At 42.4% G+C, this 23,814-nt stretch overlaps 1 protein-coding gene and 1 long non-coding RNA gene across 2 annotated transcripts in view; both read right to left on the minus strand.

The window, feature by feature from the left end:
- Positions 1-19,506, minus strand: part of LOC143804574 (uncharacterized) — a 32,651-nt gene extending 13,145 nt beyond the window's left edge. Inside the window, exon 1 of the long non-coding RNA XR_013221058.1 lies at positions 19,134-19,506. This is a non-coding gene — a long non-coding RNA (uncharacterized LOC143804574). The remainder of the gene's footprint in view (positions 1-19,133) is intronic.
- The window catches only part of SLC24A3 (solute carrier family 24 member 3), a 490,808-nt gene that overhangs the window by 346,838 nt on the left and 120,156 nt on the right, over positions 1-23,814 (minus strand). The window lies entirely within an intron of this gene.

Genomic DNA, 23,814 nt, shown 5'->3' on the forward strand with positions numbered 1-23,814 from the left:
CATCTGAATGGAGGTGCATAACAAAGTAATATGGAACAATCTCACCAAATGATGAAGACACCACACGAAGGATGCACCCTCCTATTCAATCAGTCAGAAATCCAGTGGATCATTACACGACTCCATAGACCATTCCTGTTCAGGACCACCTCCCTACGAGTTTCATCCCAGAGGGGAATCATCAGGGGACAAGGCAGTCAAATAGTAGTCATGATAATAAGATGCTCCGCCATCACTAACATTCATTTAGGCAATTATGAATTGGGCCCTGTGGGACTATACACTGCTCAAGTTGAACCTTCTGCTTTACTATCTATCTATATACATATACACAGATATGCTCCACAGAGCTGAAACATTATTGATTTGGTTGACAAAAAGGATCCTACTTTTTTCACTTTATTTCATGCGCTGCCATTTTTGGAGTACTTTTATATACATATAAATATCCTTGTGTTTCTTTGCCTAAACAAGTCTCTTCTTATTTACGTCTTGAGTATTGGCTTCTTTGCAGCAATTCGATCATACAGGCCTACTTTCTCAATTCCATCTAACAGTTGATGTTGAGATGTGACTACGGTTTGATGTCTGTGCATGATTTATGAGGGCTGTTTTCTGAGGTGCTGTCAATTTGAATTTTTTGAGGCTAGTAATTCTGATGAACTTATCATCTACAGCAAATGTAAGGTTTTCATGGCTGCACTTGAGCGTATGTACTGTACGTATGTTCAAGGTTCTAGAAATGTATTGGATTGACTAACCTTCACGTCTTAAAGTAATGATGGCCTGTCATTTCTTTTCTTAGTTGAGTGTTTATTGCCATATGCTGACCTAGAACAGTCGCGGAAAAGGGCTCCGGACTATATGGACCTTTGTACCAACACTGCCTCTGGAAAACATACATAATGATCACAAACACTTTCTGAAGGCCGGTGATTTGACAAATGAACTCTTGACGAGGCATATTTGTTCAGCAGAAGTCATTCCATGTCATACCTGAAGACTCTGCTTAAAAGAATACCAAAGGGGTGTAAAGCTGTCATCAGAGTAAAAGTGAGGAATCTAATCTAAAACACATGTTCTAGTTTGTTTTCTATGTGTTGCTGTACTCCATGTTACCATATGTAACTGTTCATGGTTTGGCTGTCTTCAGTCTGAATCTATAGTATCCATGTTCCAATATGAATAATAAAAACACATCAGTTTCACAGTTAGGGCTACCTGTACTTTTCTGTCTGCTGGGTCAGTTGTAGAGTTGGTATGAATTTATTCGCATGTCCCATTTCATTGGCCAGAACAGTGATCTGTGGCCAGGACAAGGATTACGTGACCAGGACAAGGATTGACATTACAGAATGCTGTAGATAAGCCCCTGATGCCGATGGTCTTAGCTCATATACGATTTTTGGAGTGACAAATTCCCTTTAAAACTTGGTGGCAAAAACCTTTGCAAGCACAGCACAGCAGTCAGATGTTTTTTGTAGTTGATGATGAGGTTTGTGCACATGTCAGGAGGAATTTTGGTCCACTCCTCTTTGCAGATCATCTCTAAATCATTAAGATTTTGAGGCTGTCACTTGGCAACTCGGAGCTTCAACTGCTTCCATAAATTTCCTATGGGATTAAGGTCTAGAGACTGGCTAGGCCACTCCATGACCTTAATGTGCTTTTTTTTAGCCACTCTTTTGTTTCCTTGGCTGTATGTTTTAGGTCACTGTCTTGCTGGAAGACCCAGCCACAACCCACTTTTTAATGTCATGGCAGAGGGAAGAAGGTTGTCACTCAGGATTTTACGGGACATGGCTCCATCCATTCTACCATTGATACGGTGAAATAGTTCCGTGCCCTTAGCAGAGAAACACCCCCAAAACATAATGTTTCCACTTCCATGCTTGACAGTGGGGACGGTGTTCTTTAGGTTATAGGCAGCATTTCTCTTCCTCCAAACACGGCGAGTGGAGTTAATGTCAAAGACCTCAATTTTTGTATCATCTGACCACAGGACCTTCTCCCAATCACTCACAGAATCATCCAGGTGATCACTGGCAAATTTCAGATGGGTCTGCACATGTGCCTTCTTGAGCAGGGGAACCTTGTGGGCATTGAAGGATTGTAAACCTTTACAGCGTAATGTGTTACCAATAGTTTTCTTGGTGACTGTGGTCCCAGCTGCCTTGAGATCATTAACAAGTTCCCCCGTGTAGTTTTAGGCTGATCTCTCACTTTCCTCATGATCAAGGATACCCCACGAGGTGAGATTTTGCATGGTGACCCAGATTGATGTCGATTGACAGTCATTTTGTATTTCTTCCATTTTCTTACTATTGCACCAACAGTTGTCTCCTTCTCACCCAGAGTCTTACTTATGGTTTTGTAGCCCATTCCAGCTTTGTGCAGGTCTATGACCTTGTCCCTGACATCCTTATAAAGGTTGCCCATGTTGTAGAGGTTAGAGTCTGACTGATTAATTGAGTCTGTGGACAGGAGTCTTTTATAAAGGTGACTATGTAAAACAACTATCTTACTGCAGGCAACGAGCTGATTAAGAGCATCTATCTGGTCTGTAGGAGCCAGAACTCTTAATGGTTGGTAGGAGATCGCATATTTACTGTATTTTTCACTTCAAAATGCTAATAAATTTATATACTTTATACCATATGATTTTCTGGATTTTATTTTTGATATTCTATCTCTCAATGTTAAAATTAACCAATCCTTAAAATTATAGACTGTTCATGTCTTTGTCAGTGGGCAAACGTACAAAATCAGCAAGGGATCAAATAATTATTTCCTTCACTGTAAGAAAATCTTACAAAAAAAACTTGGAGACGCAACCCTATGTTTCATATAGTGTCTATGGTTTGTGTCACAAAATACTTGTGCAGTCTTAAAACATGAATGACGTGTCCGCATGTAAAAAATTCCCATGTTTCTGAATACAATACATGATGCTGAAATGTGTCATGTGATCATCATGGCAACAGCATCCTGGTCCTCTACCAAATGTTAAAACAGACATCTGGTGTGCATCATGAATAAGTCAGAAAGAACACTATTTGCAGATGTGTTCAATTAAACCCATATTACATTTCTTGCATATACATCTTAACTTTGAGGAATTCAATCCATTCTCCTGTGATCTGAGTACATAGTCCACTGTGAAGAAAATTATATTATGAGCCTGGTGTTTGAAGTAAATGACCTGAAATATGAACTTCAAAAGATGAGGGTATTCCCCCCAAGTCTACAATGGGTGGAAGTAATGAAGCAAAATATATCATGGTGCTATACATATACATGTATACATATATATATATATATATATATATATATATATATATATATATATATATATATATATATATATATATATATATATATACACTAGATGGTGGCCCGATTCTAACGCATCGGGTATTCTAGAATATGCATGTCCACGTAGTATATAGCACAGCCACGTAGTATATTGCCCAGCCACGTAGTATATTGCCCAGCCACGTAGTATATTGCCCAGTGACATAGTATATTGCTCAGCCACGTAGTATATTGCCCAGCCACGTAGTATACAGCACAGAGCCATGCCGTATATTGCCCAGCCACGTAGTATGTAGTATATTGCCCAGCCACGTAGTATATTGCCCAGTCACGTAGTATATTGCCCAGTCACATAGTATATAGCACAGCCCACGTAGTATATAGCACAGCCCATGTATTATATTGCACAGCCCATGTAGTATATTGCCCAGCCCACGTAGTATATAGCAATGTGGGCATCATATCCCTGTTAAAAAAAAGAATTAAAATAAAAAATAGTTATATACTCACCTTCCGGAGCCCCCGGATCCAAGCGAAGCAGTTACCGACGCTTCTCGCACGGTCCGGTCTCAAGAGTGCATTGCGGTCTCGCGAGATGATGACGTAGCAGTCTCGCGAGACCACTAAGTCATCATCTCGTAAGATCGCAGCATGGACCGGTTACCGGAGCGTCGCGAGCGGGAAAGGCCTGTTGTGGATCCGAGGGGCCGACGGACAGTGAGTATATAACGATTTTTTATTTTTTAAATTATTTTTAACATTAGATATTTTTACTATTGATGCCGCATAGGAGGCATCAATAGTAAAACGTTGGTCACACAGGGTTAATAGCAGCGTTTACCAAGTGCGTTACACCGCGGCATAGCGTGGTCGGTTAACGCTGCCATTAACCCTGTGTGAGCGCTGACTGGAGGGGAGTATGGAGGCGCCACTGACTGCGGGGAGGAATGAGCGGCCATGTTGCCGCCGGACTGTGCCCGTCACTGATTGGTCGTGGCAATGGTCGTGGGCGTTTTGCCACGACCAATCAGCGACTTGGATTTCCATGACAGACAGAGGCCGCGACCAATGAATATCCGGGACAGAGACAGACGGAAGTATCCCTTAGACAATTACATAGTAGAGATATATATATAGTATATATATGTACATATGTATGTATGTATATATATATATATATATATATATATACACTCACCGGCCACTTTATTAGGTACACCATGCTAGTAACGGGTTGGACCCCCTTTTGCCTTCAGAACTGCCTCAATTCTTCGTGGCATAGATTCAACAAGGTGCTGGAAGCATTCCTCAGAGATTTTGGTCCATATTGACATGATGGCATCACACAGTTGCCGCAGATTTGTCGGCTGCACATCCCAAAGATGCTCCATACAAGGCAGGATGGATCCATGCTTTCATGTTGTTTACACCAAATTCTGACCCTACCATCCGAATGTCGCAGCAGAAATCGAGACTCATCAGACCAAGCAACGTTTTTCCAATCTTCTACTGTCCAATTTCGATGAGCTTGTACAAATTGTAGCCTCAGTTTCCTGTTCTTAGCTGAAAGGAGTGGTACCCGGTGTGGTCTTCTGCTGCTGTAGCCCATCTGCCTCAAAGTTCGACGCACTGTGCGTTCAGAGATGCTCTTAGGCCTACCTTGGTTGTAACGGGTGGCGATTTGAGTCACTGTTGCCTTTCTATCAGCTCGAACCAGTCTGCCCATTCTCCTCTGACCTCTGGCATCAACAAGGCATTTCCGCCCACAGAACTGCCGCTCACTGGATTTTTTTTCTTTTTCGGGCCATTCTCTGTAAACCCTAGAGATGGTTGTGCGTGAAAATCCCAGTAGATCAGCAGTTTCTGAAATACTCAGACCAGCCCTTCTGGCACCAACAACCATGCCACGTTCAAAGGCACTCAAATCACCTTTCTTCCCCATACTGATGCTCGGTTTGAACTGCAGGAGATTGTCTTGACCATGTCTACATGCCTAAATGCACTGAGTTGCCGCCATGTGATTGGCTGATTAGAAATTAAGTGTTAACAAGAAGTTGGACAGGTGTACCTAATAAAGTGGCCGGTGAGTGTATATATATATATATATATATATATATATATATATATACACAGGGCCGGCGTCAGCACCCGGCGTACCCGGGCAAGTGCCGGGGCCCTGGTGAGACGGGGGGGCCCATTTATGGTAGTACACTCACTACATCTCTGCTGTGTGTGTGACTGTCTGTGACTCATCCGACATCACCCCCGGCGCTCGACGGTGCCTCGGCTGCAGGGGGCACAGTCAGAGCTCTGTCTGAGGCTGAGCCGTTTCGCCAGCGCCTGGCACTGCGCAGCTGCAATAGCAGCAGCAATACTCATCTCCGCCGGCCCCCCTCACCATGGATACACTCACAATACACTTCCGGGCGACGCTGGGTCATCTCCTGTTACTTCCGGTCGGCTCATCATCCTAACAGCAAGAAGACAGAGAGAGCCCCACGTCGTCCAGCTCCAACATCCACCATCCAGGACATGAGGACAGGTCCAGGCCAGCAGCGGCAGGCGGCAGCGCCAAGCAGGAGAAGACGAGCAGCAGCTGCAGTGAGGACAGTGTACCCTCTCCTGCTGTGTCCACAACGAGGGCGATGGACGGGCCGGCGAAGCAGTGCGTGAGTCAGTGACTCGTCTGCACTTTGCAGGGGGGAGGAATATGGGATGCAGCCTGCTGCTGAGCCTGTCTGCTGCGTGACGTGACCGAGCACTGACCCTTTTACTTTCAAAATCTGATCTCAGTCAGACAGCCAGTGTCACCCATTTTAGGTGTTGCCTTATTTTATATACTACGTCACGGGGCTGTGCTATTACTACGTGGGCTGTGTGTTATATACTGCGCGTGGGCTGTGTGTTATATACTGCACGTGGGCTGTGCGTTATATGCTGCGTCACGGGCTGTGCGTTATATGCTGCGTCACGGGCTGTGCGTTATATGCTGCGTCACGGGCTGTGCGTTATATGCTGCGTCACGGGCTGTGCGTTATATGCTGCGTCACGGGCTGTGCGTTATATGCTGCGTCACGGGCTGTGGGTTATATGCTGCATCACGTAAGAAGTTAAATCTGGCATTGTACTATACTTTATTATTTCTTATCTGTGCATCATGAATCGTGGTATGTGTTAAGGGGGGGGGGGGGGCCCACTGAGACTCGTTCGCCCGGGGCCCTCAAAAACCTGGAGCCGGCCCTGTATATATATATATACACACATACTATCTATACCTATATACTGTATATATACAGTACAGACCAAACGTTTGGACACACCTTCTCATTTAAAGATTTTTCTGTATCTTCATGACTATGAAAATTGTACATTCACACTAAAGGCATCAGAACTATGAATTAACACATGTGGAATTATATAATTAACAAAAAAGTGTGAAACAACTGATATTATGTCTTATATTCTAGGTCCTTCAAAGTAGCCACCTTTTGCTTTGATGACTGCTTTGTACACTCTTGGCATTCTCTTGATGAGCTTTTAGTCTGTACTGTACACTCACCGGCCACTTTATTAGGTACACCATGCTAGTAACGGGTTGGACCCCCTTTTGCCTTCAGAACTGCCTCAATTCTTCGTGGCATAGATTCAACAAGGTGCTGGAAGCATTCCTCAGAGATTTTGGTCCATATTGACATGATGGCATCACACAGTTGCCGCAGATTTGTCGGCTGCACATCCCAAAGATGCTCCATACAAGGCAGGATGGATCCATGCTTTCATGTTGTTTACGCCAAATTCTGACCCTACCATCCGAATGTCGCAGCAGAAATCGAGACTCATCTGACCAAGCAACGTTTTTCCAATCTTCTACTGTCCAATTTCGATGAGCTTGTACAAATTGTAGCCTCAGTTTCCTGTTCTTAGCTGAAAGGAGTGGTACCCGGTGTGGTCTTCTGCTGCTGTAGCCCATCTGCCTCAAAGTTCGACGCACTGTGCGTTCAGAGATGCTCTTAGGCCTACCTTGGTTGTAACGGGTGGCGATTTGAGTCACTGTTGCCTTTCTATCAGCTCGAACCAGTCTGCCCATTCTCCTCTGACCTCTGGCATCAACAAGGCATTTCCGCCCACAGAACTGCCGCTCACTGGATTTTTTTTCTTTTTCGGACCATTCTCTGTAAACCCTAGAGATGGTTGTGCGCGAAAATCCCAGTAGATCAGCAGTTTCTGAAATACTCAGACCAGCCCTTCTGGCACCAACAACCATGCCACGTTCAAAGGCACTCAAATCACCTTTCTTCCCCATACTGATGCTCAGTTTGAACTGCAGGAGATTGTCTTGACCATGTCTACATGCCTAAATGCACTGAGTTGCCGCCATGTGATTGGCTGATTAGAAATTAAGTGTTAACAAGAAGTTGGACAGGTGTACCTAATAAAGTGGCCAGTGAGTGTATATATATATATATATATATATATATATATATATATATATATACTTCACAAAAGCAGGCAGCACTCCATAGTCTTTTGAGACAATGTGTAGGTGTTTATTAGACCCACATCTCCATATGCAACGTTTCGGCTCAACTGAGCCTTTCTCAAGCCTATATATATATATATATATATATATATATATATATATATATATATATATGTATATATATATATATATATATATATATATATATATATATTTATATTTATACATGCTATACATATATATTTCTATACAGTCCCTTTGGAAAGTACTCATACCCATATGAACATTTCTACATTTTTTCTCATTTCCCCTACAAACTTCAGTGTATTTTATTAGGATTTTAAGAGACATACTAACACAAAGTAGCAAGTGTTTGTGCATTGGAAAGGAAATTATACATGGTTTTCTAATTATTTTAAAAATATAAATCTGAAAATGATGATGTGCATTTGTATTCAGTTCTCTGTAGCCTGATATCTGTAGATAAAATCCAGAGTGACTAATTACCCCGAAAAGTAACATAATTAGTAAATTGAGTCCACCTGTGTGTAATTTATTCTCAGCATAACAACATATGTTCTGTGAAGGCCTCATAGGCTTGTTTGAGAACATTAGGGATCAAACAACATCATGAAAACCAAGGAACTGTCATGCTATAACCATAAGAAAGACTGGGAGGAGGGACCCTATACTGATCCTTAATCTAGGGGGCCATAGTTTAACTCTAACCCCGGGGTTACACCTGAAGGTGGAGATGCCGGGTTCACATGCCTCTCTTTGCTCCTATGAAATCCTACACAACTCCCATCTCCCATCCTCCCCCAAGGAGGAAAGAGGCAGGAGAAAAAGGTTAACACTGGCTGGATAGACAGTGGGAAACCAAGGAACAATCAAACAACAGACACAAAGGATAAAATACAAAGGAAAGATAGGTACACGGTAAAGAGGCAGAAAAGCAACATGAAAGAACGCCAGAAGGGGAGAGTAGAGGTGTTCACAACAACTGCATGCAACAGTCTCAAGACAACTAGAGCGACTCTCCGGAACACTTTCTCCACTGAAGCCAAGAAGAGATTGAAGATTCTATTGCTCACATGGATGAAAGCCAGACACAGATTTATATAATGGAAGGGTGTGATTCCAATAAGCAGCACAGCCAATAGACCATGAGGAACTCTAAACCCTTTCCATGACACAAGAAACCTGTTAACTCATGAATGATCGTGTAGATTTAAAGAGGACCTGTGCTCAGCTAAACACTATGATCTTCTAATCTCCGATGTACCACAGGTCCCAGCAGTATGCAGCACATTCATGACAGGAACACATCAGACAGGTCAGGTATAAACTTGTAAGGACGAGTAAAGCAGAGATAGGCTATAAAAAGATACCCCAAGCTCTCATTGAGCTCTGTTCAATCCATCATTTGAAAATGGAAGGAGTATGGCACAACTGCAAACCTACCCCGACATGGCAGTCCACCTAAACTGACCTCCCAAGTATGGAAAAGACCAATTAGGGAAGGAGCCAAGAGACCCATGCTCACTCTGGAGGAGCTGCAGAGATCAGGTGGGAGAATCTGTCCACAGGACAACTATAAGTCTTATACGCCACAAATCTGGCTTTTATGGAACAATGGCAAGAAGAAAGCCATCTTTGAAAGCAAGGCAGAAGAAGTTCCTTTTGCAGGAGACACTACTAGAATGTGGAGGAAGGTGCTTTGGTCAGATGACATGAACGTAGAACTTTTTGGGCTAATTGCAAAATGTTAATTTTGGTGGAAAACTAACACTGCACATCACCCTGAAAACACCCTCCCTCACTCATGCATACGGTTGTATGCATGAGCCCCTAAAGTTTGAATTTCTGTAATGTTGCCCACTGAAGGCGGTGAAGGGTAATTTGTAAACCACATGCTATTGATTTTTTACTACTGTGTCCTTTACTCAGTAAGAAATCCATTGATGCTAAAAGACGTAACCGAATGGTTATTTTTAAAAAAGTACTTTTTTTGATTTTCTTAAAGTTGAGTTTCCCATTTTCTCATATACAGTGTCATAATCAGTGGAACAATATTTCATTTTTAGCAGTTTTTGAAATCTATTTTTAAATCTCTGGTTCTTCTGAATTAAGCTTTTTAGAGCTGAAGCAATGTTCCCAGCCATGGTACAGTGAGAAGCAGCAACTGAAAAGCTTCATCATTTCAACTACCAAATACATTTAAACTGGTTGTGTGCACATTTATGGCAGCTATTATATTTTCCTTTGCAGAAAATTGTCATTTCAGAATAAAATATTCTTTTGTAAAGACCATTTTTGCTGAGGCAACTACAACAAGTTTCCATACCACAATAGATCCGATATAACTTGCATACAGTGAAGTATTATTACGTAAGTAATTTAGTGTTATTTTTAAAGCACCAACCTATTTTGCAGCACAGGAAGATTTAACAAAGCTTGTATAAAGGAAATTGGAGCACTAGCCCCTGTGAACTTTAAAGGTCTTGTTTTTAAAAAATGTATCTACAAAAAACATTGACCATGTTTTGGTGCCTGCATCAAGTAAGTTGGTACTGCCGAAAATGATGTGCGACAGAGTACAAAGTTATTTTGTCTGCTTTATTAAAGTCAATGGCCCCATCAATGGATACTCCCGAAATCCATTTTTCAAGGCTCCAGATGTTAGCCCCGACAGAGCTGCTGATGTGTGGCTAAAATGTCAGGTCAACATAGTCTTAGTCTGTTAGAAGAGGACATGCCTGCTTCTAAAGCGTTGATCTGCAAGAGGAGAAAATAGCTGCTTGCAAAGTTTTAGTTTGCAACTGAAAAAATCAACTGCTTGTAGTCTGTGTCCCTGAACACAGATAGCCACAACCCATTGAGGAAAAGGCTGCGCAGGGATTCACCTCAGTTGCTGTTTCTATTCTCCTCCTGATTCGTTACACACCAGAATTCATCTTAGATCTCTTCTTACTAGTGTTGAGCATTCCGATACCGCAAGTATCGGGTATCGGCCGATACTTGCGGGTATCGGAATTCCGATACCGAGATCCGATACTTTTGTGGTATCGGGTATCGGTATCGAAACAACATTAATGTGTAAAATAAAGAATTAAAATAAAAAATATTGCTATACTCACCTCTCCGACGCAGCCTGGACCTCACCGAGGGAACCGGCAGCGTTCTTTGCTTAAAATGCGCGCGTTTACTTCCTTCCGTGATGTCACGGCTTGTGATTGGTTGCGTGCCGCCCATGTGACCGCGACGCGACCAATCACAGCAAGCCGTGACGTAATTTTCAGGTCCTGAATGCAGAATTAGGCATACAGGACCTGAAATTATGTCACGGCTTGCTGTGATTGGTCGTGTCGCGGTCACATGGGCGGCACGCAACCAATCACAAGCCGTGACATAATTTTAAAATGCGCACGTTTCCTGCCTCCCGTGACGTCACGGCTTGTGATTGGTCGCGTCGCCCATGTGACCGCGACGCGGCCAATCACAAGTCGGAACGTAATTTTAAAATCCTGAATGCCTAGAATTAGGCATTGAGGACCTGAAAATTACGTCACGGCTTGCTGTGATTGGTCGCGTCGCGGCCACATGGGCGGCACGCGACCAATCACAAGCCGTGACGTCACGGAAGGAAGTAAACGCGCGCATTTTAAGCAAAGAATGCGGCCGGTTCCCTCGGTGAGGTCCAGGCTGCGTCGGAGAGGTGAGTATAGCAATATTTTTTATTTTAATTCTTTATTTTACACATTAATATGGATCCCAGGGCCTGAAGGAGAGTTTCCTCTCCTTCAGACCCTGGGAACCATCAGGGATACCGTCCGATACTTGAGTCCCATTGACTTGTATTGGTATCGGGTATCGGTATCGGATTAGATCCGATACTTTGCCGGTATCGGCCGATACTTTCCGATACCGATACTTTCAAGTATCGGACGGTATCGCTCAACACTACTTCTTACATTACTACATTCAATATAAATTAACGCAGAAGCACAGATCTACCCTGTGTTTTCATGCTGCACACTCCCAGTCCCCACCTCTTCCACTCATTATCTCCCAGGTGAGAAGCGGAAAGTTTCATTAAGCTGTCAAAGCAGTAGGACATGAGATCAAGCCAACATCAGTCTCTCTTGCTTCAATGGCCATGGCTATCATAACTAAATTAGACAAGAATTTTTTAAGATTACCAGATAAAATATTTTAAAAAGCCATCATAATTTGGCCACATTTTATTTCACAAAGTCCTGTATAAGACAGTGACCTCTTCCCGCTCCGTAATAATTTCTCAACAGCGTACATTCCTCACCTACACTTGTCCTGTGAAAATAATCATAGATGTGATTTCCCACCCATATAACTGATTGAGACAATATGAAATGTTTTCTAATGTCATTGTATTCTCAAACACCACAGAAATGTAACACCATGGCTACTCAAGGTCTTTCTTAAGCTAATAGGGCATATATTGTTATTACCTTCTTGGATCAACATGAGGTTTGGCAGAAGGCATCTAGGACCATAGGATAAGATGAAGTGGTGCTCATGACTCTGATTATTTTGGATTGATAACCTCACAGATATAAAGATGATAATAGTTTAAAATAACCCAATAGATTCCAACATTAATAGGGTATGAGGTAAGAAATGTGAAGTCACAACATTAGCTCTGGCTGCAAATATATGACCCTCACATCTAGGATCCTCACTTTCAGGCCCTTCATTCTCAACACATACTGTATATAAAGTAGCTATGTTCATTTCACAGTCTAATTCATTCAACAGACTGCCATTTTGTTTCTTCTTTAAATGTCAAAAACCCCTTAAAAGTGAAATTCTGAAAAATTTAACAATTAGAAAAAGGAATTACTGAGATCAAGCAACATATCACAGCAGTTAATTATCTCACTTTGTTGTCTTCAATACAAATTCTAATGGTGCTTTGTATATTATAAGGTCTTAATAAAAAAAAATGCTGGCAATTTACTAGACTGTAGAGAACATACTGACAAAATGAAGCTCCCTTATCTGATATCACTTCCTGCTCTTCAGCTAGTGACTGAGGTCATACCTCCCAAACTTCCTGTTCTTCCCAATCCCTAAATTCACTCATGACATAAAACTGGTAATAATGGGAACTCTGCTTCTTCCTCCTGAAGTTTGAACCTGAAATGAAACTTAAAGAGCAGCAAAGAGCTCTCAGTGTTATGTGCAGGAGGCTGGCAGGTTAAGACATTTGTGAGGTGAAGCTTTAGCTAGAAGAAATAGAGCAGACATTGATATCGGAAAACGTGGTGCCATACTGGCAGCTTTGCAACTTGTAGATTTTTTTCGGTATTTTTGGTGTTAACCCCTTCACCCCCAAGGGTGGTTTGCACGTTAATGACCAGGCGAATTTTTACAATTCTGACCACTGTCCCTTTATGAGGTTATAACTCTGGAACGCTTCAACGGATCTTGGCGATTCTGACATTGTTTTCTCGTGACATATTGTACTTCATGATAGTGGTAAAATTTCTTCGATATAACTTGCGTTTACTTGTTAAAAAAATGGATATTTGGCGAAAATTTTGAAAATTTCGCAATTTTCCAACTTTTTATGCCCTTAAATCACAGACATATGTCACGCAAAATACTTAATAAGTAACATTTCCCACATGTCTACTTTACATCAGCACAATTTTGGAACCAAATTTTTTTTTGTTATTGAGTTATAAGGGTTAAAAATTGACCAGCAATTTCTCATTTTTACAACACCATTTTTTTTCAGGGACCACATCTCATTTGAAGTCATTTTGAAGGGTCTATATGACAGAAAATACCCAAGTGTGACACCATTCTAAAAACTGCACCCCTCAAGGTGCTCAAAACCACATTCAAGAAATTTATTAACCCTTCAGGTGTTTCACAGGAATTTTTGGAATGTTTGAAAAAAAGTTAAATGTTCATTTTTATTTACACAAAATTTATTTCAGCTCCAATTTGTTTTATTTTACCAAAGGTATCAGGAGAAAATGGACCCCAAAAGTTGTTGTACAATTTGTCCTGAGTATGCTAATACCCGATATGTGGGGGTAAACCACTGTTTGGGCGCATGGCAGAGCTCGGAAGGAAAGGAGCGCCATTTGACTTTTCAATGCAAAATTGACTGGAATTGACATGGGACGCCATGTTGCGTTTGGAGAGCCCCTGATGTGCCTAAACATTGAAACCCCCCACAACTGACACCATTTTGGAAAGTAGACCCCCTAAGGAACTTATCTAGATGTGTGGTGGACACTTTGACCCAACAAGTGCTTCACAGAAATTTATAATGCAGAGCCGTAAAAATAAAAAATCATATTTTTTCACAAAAATGATTTTTTCGCCCCCATTTTTTTATTTTCCCAAGGGTAAGAGAAGAAATTAGACCACAAAAGTTGTTGAGCAATTTGTCCTGAGTACAACGATACCCCATATGTGGGTGTAAACCATTGTTTGGGCGCAGGGCAGAGCTCGGAAGGGAAGGAGCGCCATTTGACTTTTCAATGCAAAATTGACTGGAATTGAGATGGGACGCCATGTTGCGTTTGGAGAGCCCCTGATGTGCCGAAACATTGAAACCCCCCACAAGTGACACCATTTTGGAAACTAGACCCCTTAAGGAACTTATCTAGATGTCTGTTGAGCACTTTGACCCAACAAGTGCTTCACAGAAGTTTATAATGCAGAGCCGTAAAAATAAAAAATCATATTTGTTCACAAAAATGATCTTTTCGCCCCCATTTTTCTATTTTCCCAAGGGTAAGAAAAGAAATTAGACCACAAAAGTTGTTGTGCAATTTGTCATGAGTACGACGATACCCCATATGTGGGGGTAAACCACTGTTTGGGCGCATAGCAGAGCTCGGAAGGGAAGGAGCGCTATTTTACTTTTCAATGCAAAATTTACTGGAATTAAGATGGGACGCCATGTTGCGTTTGGAGAGCCTCTGATGTGCCTAAACATTAAAACCCCCACAAGTGACGCCATTTTGGAAAGTAGACCACCTACGGAACTTATCTAGATGTGTTTTGAGAGCTTTGAACCCCCAAGTGTTTCACTACAGTTTATAACGCAGAGCCGTGAAAATAAAAATTCCTCTTTTTTTTCACAGAAATTATTTTTTAGCCCCCAGCTTTGTATTTTTACAAGGGTAACATAATAAATTGGACCCCAAAAGTTGTTGTCCAATTTGTCCTGAGTACGCTGATACCCCATATGTCTGGGGGAACCACTGTTTGGGCGCATGACAGAGCTCGGAAGGGAAGGAGCGCCGTTTGGAATGCAGACTTAGATGGATTGGTCTGCAGGCGTCACGTTGCATTTGCAGAGCCCCTGATGTACCTAAACAGTAGAAACCCCCCACAAGTGACCCCATATTGGAAACTAGACCCCCTAAGGAACTTATCTAGATGTGTTTTGAGAGCTTTGAACCCCCAAGTGTTTCACTACAGTTTACAACGCAGAGCCGTGAAAATAAAAAATCTTTTTTTCCCACAAAACTTATTTTTTAGCCCCCAGTTTTGTATTTTCCCAAGGGTAACAGGAGAAATTGGACCCCAAAAGATGTTTTCCAATTTGTCCTGAGTACGCCGATACCCCATATGTTGGGGTAAACCCCTGTTTGGGTACACGGGAGAGCTCTGAAGGGAAGGAGCACTGTTTTACTTTTTCAACGCAGAATTGTCTGGAATTGAGATCGGATGCCATGTCCCATTTGGAGAGCCCCTGATGTGCCTAAACAGTGGAAACCCCCCAATTATAACTGAAACCCTAATCCAAACACACCCCTTACCCTAATCCAAACAGTAACCCTAACCACACCCCTAACCATGACACACCCCTAACCCTAATCCCAACCCTATTCCCAACCGTAAAAGTAATCCAAACCCTAACCCTAACTTTAGCCCCAACCCTAACTGTAGCCTTAACCCTAGCCCTAACCCTAGCCCTAACCCTAGCAATAACCCTAGCAATAACCCTAACCCTAGCCCTAACCCAAGCAATAACCCTAGCCCTAACCCTAGCCCTAGCCCTAGCAATAACCCTAACCCTAGCCCTAACCCTAGCAATAACCCTAGCCCTAACCCTAGCCCTAACCCTAACCCTAGCCCTAACCCTAACCCTAATGGGAAAATGGAAATAAATACATTTTTTTTTATTTTTTTATTTTTCCCTAACTAAGGGGGTGATGAAGGGGGGTTTGATTTACTTTTATAGTGGGTTATTTAGCGGATTTTTATGATTGGCAGCCGTCACACACTGAAAGACGCTTTTTATTGCAAAAAATATTTTTTGCGTTACCACATTTTGAAAGCTATAATTTTTCCATATTTGAGTCCACAGAGTCATGTGAGGTCTTGTTTTTTGCGGGACGAGTTGACGTTTTTATTTGTAACATGTTCGGGCACATGACATTTTTTGATCGCTTTTTATTCCGATTTTTGTGAGGCAGAATGATCAAAAACCAGCTATTCATGAATTTCTTTTGGGGGAGGCGTTTATACCGTTCCGCGTTTGGTAAAATTGATAAAGCAGTTTTATTCTTCGGGTCAGTACGATTACAGCAATACCTCATTTATATCATTTTTTTATGTTTTGGCGCTTTTATACGATAAAAGCTATTTTATAGAAAAAATAATTATTTTGGTATCGCTTTATTCTCAGGACTATAACTTTTTTATTTTTTTGCTGATGATGCTGTATGGTGGCTCGTTTTTTGCGGGACAAGATGACGTTTTCAGCGGTACCATGGTTATTTATATCTGTCTTTTTGATCGCGTGTTATTCCACTTTTTGTTTGGCAGTATGGTAATAAAGCGTTGTTTTTTGCCTCTTTTTTTTTTTTTTCTCACGGTGTTTACTGAAGGGGCTAACTAGTGGGACAGTTTTATAGGTTGGGTCGTTACGGACGCGGCGATACTACATATGTGTACTTTTATTGTTTTTTTTATTTAGATAAAGAAATGTATTTATGGGAATAATATATTTTTTTTCTTTATTTAGGAATTTATTTTTTATTTATTTTTTTTACACATGTGGAAATTTTTTTTTTTTACTTTTTTACTTTGTCCCAGGGGGGGACATTACAGATCGGTGATCTGACAGTGTGCACAGCACTCTGTCAGATCGGCGATCTGCTGGGCAGGGCTGCAGGCTTACCAGTGCCTGCTCTGAGCAGGCACTCGGTAAGCCACCTCCCTCCCTGCAGGACCCGGATGCCGCGGCCATCTTGGATCCGGGACCTGCGGCGAGGAGGGAGGTAGGAGACCCTCGGAGCAACGCGATCACATCGCGTTGCTGCGGGGGTCTCAGGGAAGCCCGCAGGGAGCCCCCTCCCTGCGCAATGCTTCCCTATACCGCCGGTACACCGCGATCATGTTTGATCGCGGTGTGCCGGGGGTGAATGTGCCGGGGGCGGTCCGTGACCGCTCCTGGCACATAGTGCCGGATGTCAGCTGCGATATGCAGCTGACACCCGGCCGCTATCGGCCGCGCTCCCCCCGTGAGCACGGCTGATCGTGTATGACGTACTATCCCGTTGGTGGTCATACGGGCCCACCCCACCTCGACGGGATAGTACGTCAGATGTCAGAAAGGGGTTAAAGAGGACCTGTAATTTGCTAAAAGAATTGAGTTAAACACCTTGTAAAAATCCCTGCGTTGCGTTGCTCCCTTGCAGGGATATTCACATTTGTTGCTTTTGGGGAGAGCTATGTAAAATCTGTGCTTGTAGACCAACTGGGTGTTTCCTCAGAATCTTTGAAGGAGTGGGTTCTTCCACTCCTTCCTCCCAGGCTGTGCCAATCACAGCTCTGCAGCATCTGAGACTGCTAGATCAGCAACTGAGTTGTGATTGGAAATGTCTGGGAGGGAGGGATGAAAGCACCTCCCCTTCCCCAAGTGAAGACTCTAAAGAAACACCCAGTTGCACTACAAGCAGAGATTGCACATAGCGCTCTCAAAAAACAGCAAATGTAAATATCTCTGCAATAAATGATGTAAATGAAAAAAGAGCTGCAGAATCAGGGTATTTCCTTTAGAAGGTATTTAAATATTTTTTTTTAAGTGACAGGTCCCCTTTCTGTGAACAGAACAGCTTGGAATCTGTATTAGACAGACCAAAGTGTGGAAATTAAGCAAAATGACAACATTTTTTAAGTGATATAGTCCTAATCAGATAGCACATGTTAGAAGATGGCATGTGGCTTATGTGCATATATCTCAAATATGTTACATTACAACTAGATGATAACCCTACAGATGACCACTGCCAAGATTGCCATTACAAATATTTGCAATGAATTCTTACTGCAGCTGAAATTACGTTACTTTAAACTACTAATCATCTGAATGCCAAAATGGCTATCAATGCCCTGGCACCATGTTAAAAAGACTGAGGCTGAGGCTGGAAGACATCCATCCCATATAATAAAGAATTCAGTTGTCTGGCAACGGGGAGAGAAATGGAGAAGGAACATATTATGATTTCAATAGACCTCCTGTTACTATATATACTGTATATATTTCATTTATCTGAAAGTCTTCAGGGCACATGTTGGCTTATAAACAAGAGCAGGCAAGAGCCAAAACACCAAAAGGAGACCTGGTTTGATCAGGATTTAGTCTGCACAGTGACAGGAATAAACTGCTGTGCGCTTGTTTGAGTATTTCCTAAGTACATTTATAGTGTATTCATCATTAACTGGAAACTATAAAGAAGACGTTTAGTTCCTACTGATTGATGATGGGGATAATTAAAGAATTTGTAGTAAAATTACTGTCCACTCACGGCTATAACTTTTTTATATTTTGTCTTTCTAACACATATGTAAAACCATAAATGATTCATTCTAATTTAAGAAAAAAAATAATATGACGTATGGTTTCTAGAATGAAGACTAACTGGAGATGGGTGAATCTGAACAAAAATTTTCGCCATTCATATCGGACTGTGACTATTCGGGCATGAACGCCGAACACGGATTCTCTCTCACGTAGACTACATCATCCACATGAAGCGAGAAGAGAAGAGACACCAGATCAAGGACAGAGACGACAACTGGACCGGACCACCACATAGGAGAGCATTCCGCTTGGTTTTTGGAAACCTGAAGTGGTTGTTAGACCCTCAAAAACCCTGAACATATGAAAGGCAAGCATTTTTAAAATAGATATGAATAGGAAGGTTCTTTTAGTTTTCAGGGTGGACCTGCATTAGTTATACTAATTCAAGCAAAAGGTTCCTATTGAATACTATGAGGTATGTTTGGTGTCCGTTTTGTACAATAAAAAAAGTCATACCTGCAAAACTGTTTCAAATGGAAACCATACAAATTGTAAAATAATTAATGGGGCTCCTCTGTTTCTGTAGAGCTGATGTAATGGATCACTTATTCAATTTGTCTTCTCCTAAAATGAAAACAAATGAAATGTCCATACATGTGAACAGAGCCTAACCAGTCTCACCATGATTCCACAGGAACAACTGTCTAGAGCTGGATTTTCACATCTTCTGCAACAAAGCAGATCTTTAATATGAAGTCTCTTAGTACCCACAAGACCAGATCAGTATCATCATGTCTCCCACTGCCCTCTTGACCAGATCAGTAACATCATGTCCCTCAGTGCCCTCTTGACCAGATTGGTATCATCATGTCTTCTTGTGCCCTCTTGACCAGATCAGTATCATCATGTCCCCCACTGCCCTCTTGACCAGATCACTATCATCATGTCCCCCAGTGCCCTCTTGACCAGATCAGTATCATCATGTCTCCTTGTGCCCTCTTGACCAGATTAGTATCATGTCTTCTTGTGCCCTCATGACCAAATCAGTATCATCATGTCTCCCTGTATCCTCTTTACCAGATCAGTATCATCATGTCCCCCAGTGCCCTCTTGACCAGATCAGTATCATCATGTCCCCCAGTGCCCTCTTGACCGGATTAGTATCATCAGGTCTTCTTGTGCCCTCATGACCAAATCAGTATCATCATGTCTCCTTGTGCCCTCTTGACCAGATTAGTATCATCATGTCTCCTTGTGCCCTCTTGACCAGATCAGTGTCACCATGTCCACAGCCGTCGCCTGTTCTCTTTAATCATACACCCACTTATCTAACTCGTATCATATGTCCTGAAATATTGTGTGTGCTTGTAACTAAACATTTCTGAATGCTGCAGTATACATCTATTAATAAGATTAGTAAGAATAACAAATTACATTTTGTTTTTATGGATATTCTGTATTATGTCAAATCAGGAAGTAACCTAATGCTAATTCTTCTATGATAAAGCCATATTAAAGAGGAGACATCAAATGGTACAGGGAACAGCAGGAAGTTAACTACTTCTATTACAGGAGAGCATCATCATTATGGCAATTAATGGAGATTGAAACTTACAACACAAAGGAGGAGATGCAGAAATACATGAATAATCTATAATCAAGAGTATAACTCATATATAAAGACTAAATCCTTCTAAAACATGAACCATATATATATAGAAATATTTCTTGGTCATCACACTAACCCTATCCACATGCGTTATTTAGGGGTTTGGATGACATTGGTCACTAAGGTTACTTTCACACATCCGTCTTTCGCCGTCAGGCTCAATCCGGCAAATTTTGAAAAAAATGGATCCGGCGAAAGATGCCGCCGGATCCAAATTTTTCCCATAGGCTTGTATTAGCGCCGGATGACCTTACGTTTCTTCCAGTTTTTACCGGATCCGGCAAAAATGTCATTTCCGGCGTCTGGAAAAAACGTACACAGTAACGTTTTTTGTCTCCGGCAAAGCGAAGCACCGGATCCGGCTTTTTGCTAGAATGGAAGCCTATGGGAGCCGGAAGGTGCCAGATCCGGAAAATGATGGATTCCGGCTTTTTAAACTGAGCATGCTCCATTTTTTTTATTCCAATTATCTGGATATGCTAGTTGGATCCGTCGAAAAAAACGGATTAGTTGCATCAGTTTTTGACAATCTGCGACGGATCCGTTTTTTTCAACATTCGACGGATTGTGCCTGACGGCAAAAACCTGATGTGTGAAAGTAGCCTAATACAGATAAGATCTCTTTCGATCTGGTTGACTCAAGATGTCAATGTATTTCATGGTCTACCAATATTTTGCAATGGACAACATGGAATACCAAATGTGTCCTCAATAGTGTTGAGCATTCCGATACCGCAAGTATCGGGTATCGGCCGATATTTGCTGTATCGGAATTCCGATACCAAGTTCCGATATTTTTGTGATATCGGAAATCGGAATCTGAAGTTCCCAGTGTATGGTTCCCAGGGTCTGGAGGAGAGGAGACTCTCCTTCAGGCCCTGGGATCCATATTCATGTAAAAAATAAAGAATAAAAATAAAAAATATGGATATACTCACCCCTCCGGCGGACCCTGGACCTTAGCGGTGCAACCGGCAGCCTCCGTTCCTAAGAATGCAGTGAGTGTAGGACCTGCGATGACGTCGCGGCTTGTGATTGGTCGCGTGAGCGGTCACATGAGCGGTTACGCGACCAATCACAAGCCGCGACGTCATCGAAGGTCCTTCACTCTGCATTCTTAGGAACGGAGGCAGACGCTTGCAGCGGTGACAGCCAGGGCTCGTCCGAGGGTGAGTATATCCATATTTTTTATTTTTATTCTTTATTTTTTACATGAATATGGATCCCAGAGCCTGAAGGAGAGTTTCCTCTCCTTCAGACCCTGGGAACCATCCAGGATACCTTCCGATATTTGTGTCCCATTGACTTGTATTGGTATCGGGTATCGGTATCGGCGAGATCCGATATTTTGCCGGTATCGGCCAATCCAATCCGATACTGATACTTTTGAATATCGGAAGGTATCGCTCAACACTAGGGTTGAGCGACTTTTATTTTTATAGGATCGGGTCGGGTTTCACGAAACCCGACTTTCTCAAAAGTCGGGTCGAGTGAAATCGGCCGATCCTATAAAAAAGTCGGGGTTGGCCGAAACGCGAAACCCAATGCAGTGCAATGGGATACTATGGTTCCCAGGGTCTGAAAGAGAGGAAACTCTCCTTCAGGCCCTGAGATCCATATTTAAGTGTAAAATAAAGAATTAGAATAAAAAATATTGATATACTCACCCTCTGATGCGCCCTGGTAGTAATTGGCATCTTCCGTTCCTAAGAATGGCGCTTGAAAGACCTTTCGATGACGTCACGGCTTGTGATTGGTCGCGGCAGCCCACGTGACCGCTGAGCGACCAATCACAACAAGCCGTGACGTAATTCTCAGGTCCTAAATTCCTCATTCTAGGAATTTAGGCCATGAGAATTACGTCACGGCTTGTGATTGGTCGCTGAGCGGTCACGTGGGCCGCCGCGACCAATCACAAGCCGTGACGTCATCGAAAGGTCCTTCACGCGCTCATTCTTAAGAAGGAAGGCTGCCGGAAAGAAGCCGAGGGTGAGTATATTCCTATTAGGTATATACTCACCCTCGGACGCACCCTGCTTCTTTCCGGCAGCCTTCCTTCTTAAGAATCAGCGCGTGAAGGACCTTTCGATGACGTCACGGCTTGTGATTGGTCGCGGCGGCCCACGTGACCGCTCAGCGACCAATCACAAGCCGTGATGTAATTCTCATGGCCTAAATTCCTAGAATGAGGAATTTAGGACCTGAGAATTACGTCACGGCTTGTTGTGATTGGTCGCTCAGCGGTCACGTGGGCCGCCGCGACCAATCACAAGCCGTGACGTCATCGAAAGGTCTTTCAAGCGCCATTCTTAGGAACGGAAGATGCCGGTTACCAGCGGCGATGTCCAGGCTGCGTCGGAGAGGTGAGTATATCAATATTTTTTATTTGAATTCTTTATTTTACACTTAAATGTGGATTCCGATACCGAGTTCCGATATCGCAAACATATCGGAACTCGGTATCGGAATTCCGATACCAGATTCAGAAGATCGCCGACCTCATGGCCGACCCCACACAGGGGTCGGGTCGGGTTTCATGAAACCCGACTTTGCCAAAAGTCGGCGACTTCTGAAAATGGCCGACCCGTTTCGCTCAACCCTACTCAACACTAGTCCTCAATGCTCACTGTAAGAGAAATGTATTTAGCCAGCAAATCAGCACACTGTTGGGCTGGATTACATTAACTAGTGTTAGGGTCGTGACCGACCCATTTTAGGTTTTAAATGCATACAAATTCTACATACATTTGTTTATTGCATCAAGACTTTTTGACTTTTTCAGGAACTTATTTTTAAACAAAATACAATAAAATAAAACTATTTTACTAAATTGTAAAATGCTCTTATTAAAATTATAACATTTGTGTTGTTGGGGTCAATTTCGACCCAGGTCTAATATAAGAGTAAAAAAACAATAATAAGTCCCAAAACTGAACTCATAAACACAATATAAACCAACAGCCCACAGCCAGCTCTACCTCCAACAACTTGAGTTAGGGACATGTCCAGTCATGTATGGCCAAATCAGCTTAGAGTTGGTACTTTGCAGAGTATACATCTCCAGTTTACACATGCAACAATGAGGAGAAGATTTGATGTAAGCCAAATTCTGGATTATATCTTAGATGATAATGAATCAGAGGACACACAGCAGCAAACTGATACAGATGAACAGGTTTCTGAGGAGGAAGATGATGTGGAGTATCAACCGGAAGACACAGACAGTTCTGATCAGTCTGATGAGGAGGTCACTGGTGCTGAAGCTGCTCCCGCTGAAAGATTCAAATCCAAAAGTGGCAAGATCAGTTGGAGCTCAGTACCTCCAGATGTACATGGCAGGGCAGATGCTGCAAATGTCATAAAAATGACCCCTGGGATCACAAGGTTTGCTGTGACAAGAGTAAGTGACATCAAGACATGTTTTGATTAGTGTTGAGCATTCCGATACCGCAAGTATCGGGTATCGGCCGATATTTGCTGTATCGGAATTCCGATACCGAGATCCGATACTTTTGTGGTATCGGGTAT

This window comes from Ranitomeya variabilis, chromosome 2 (assembly GCF_051348905.1).
Source record: "Ranitomeya variabilis isolate aRanVar5 chromosome 2, aRanVar5.hap1, whole genome shotgun sequence".
In the NCBI taxonomy this organism is placed as follows: Eukaryota; Metazoa; Chordata; class Amphibia; order Anura; family Dendrobatidae; genus Ranitomeya; species Ranitomeya variabilis.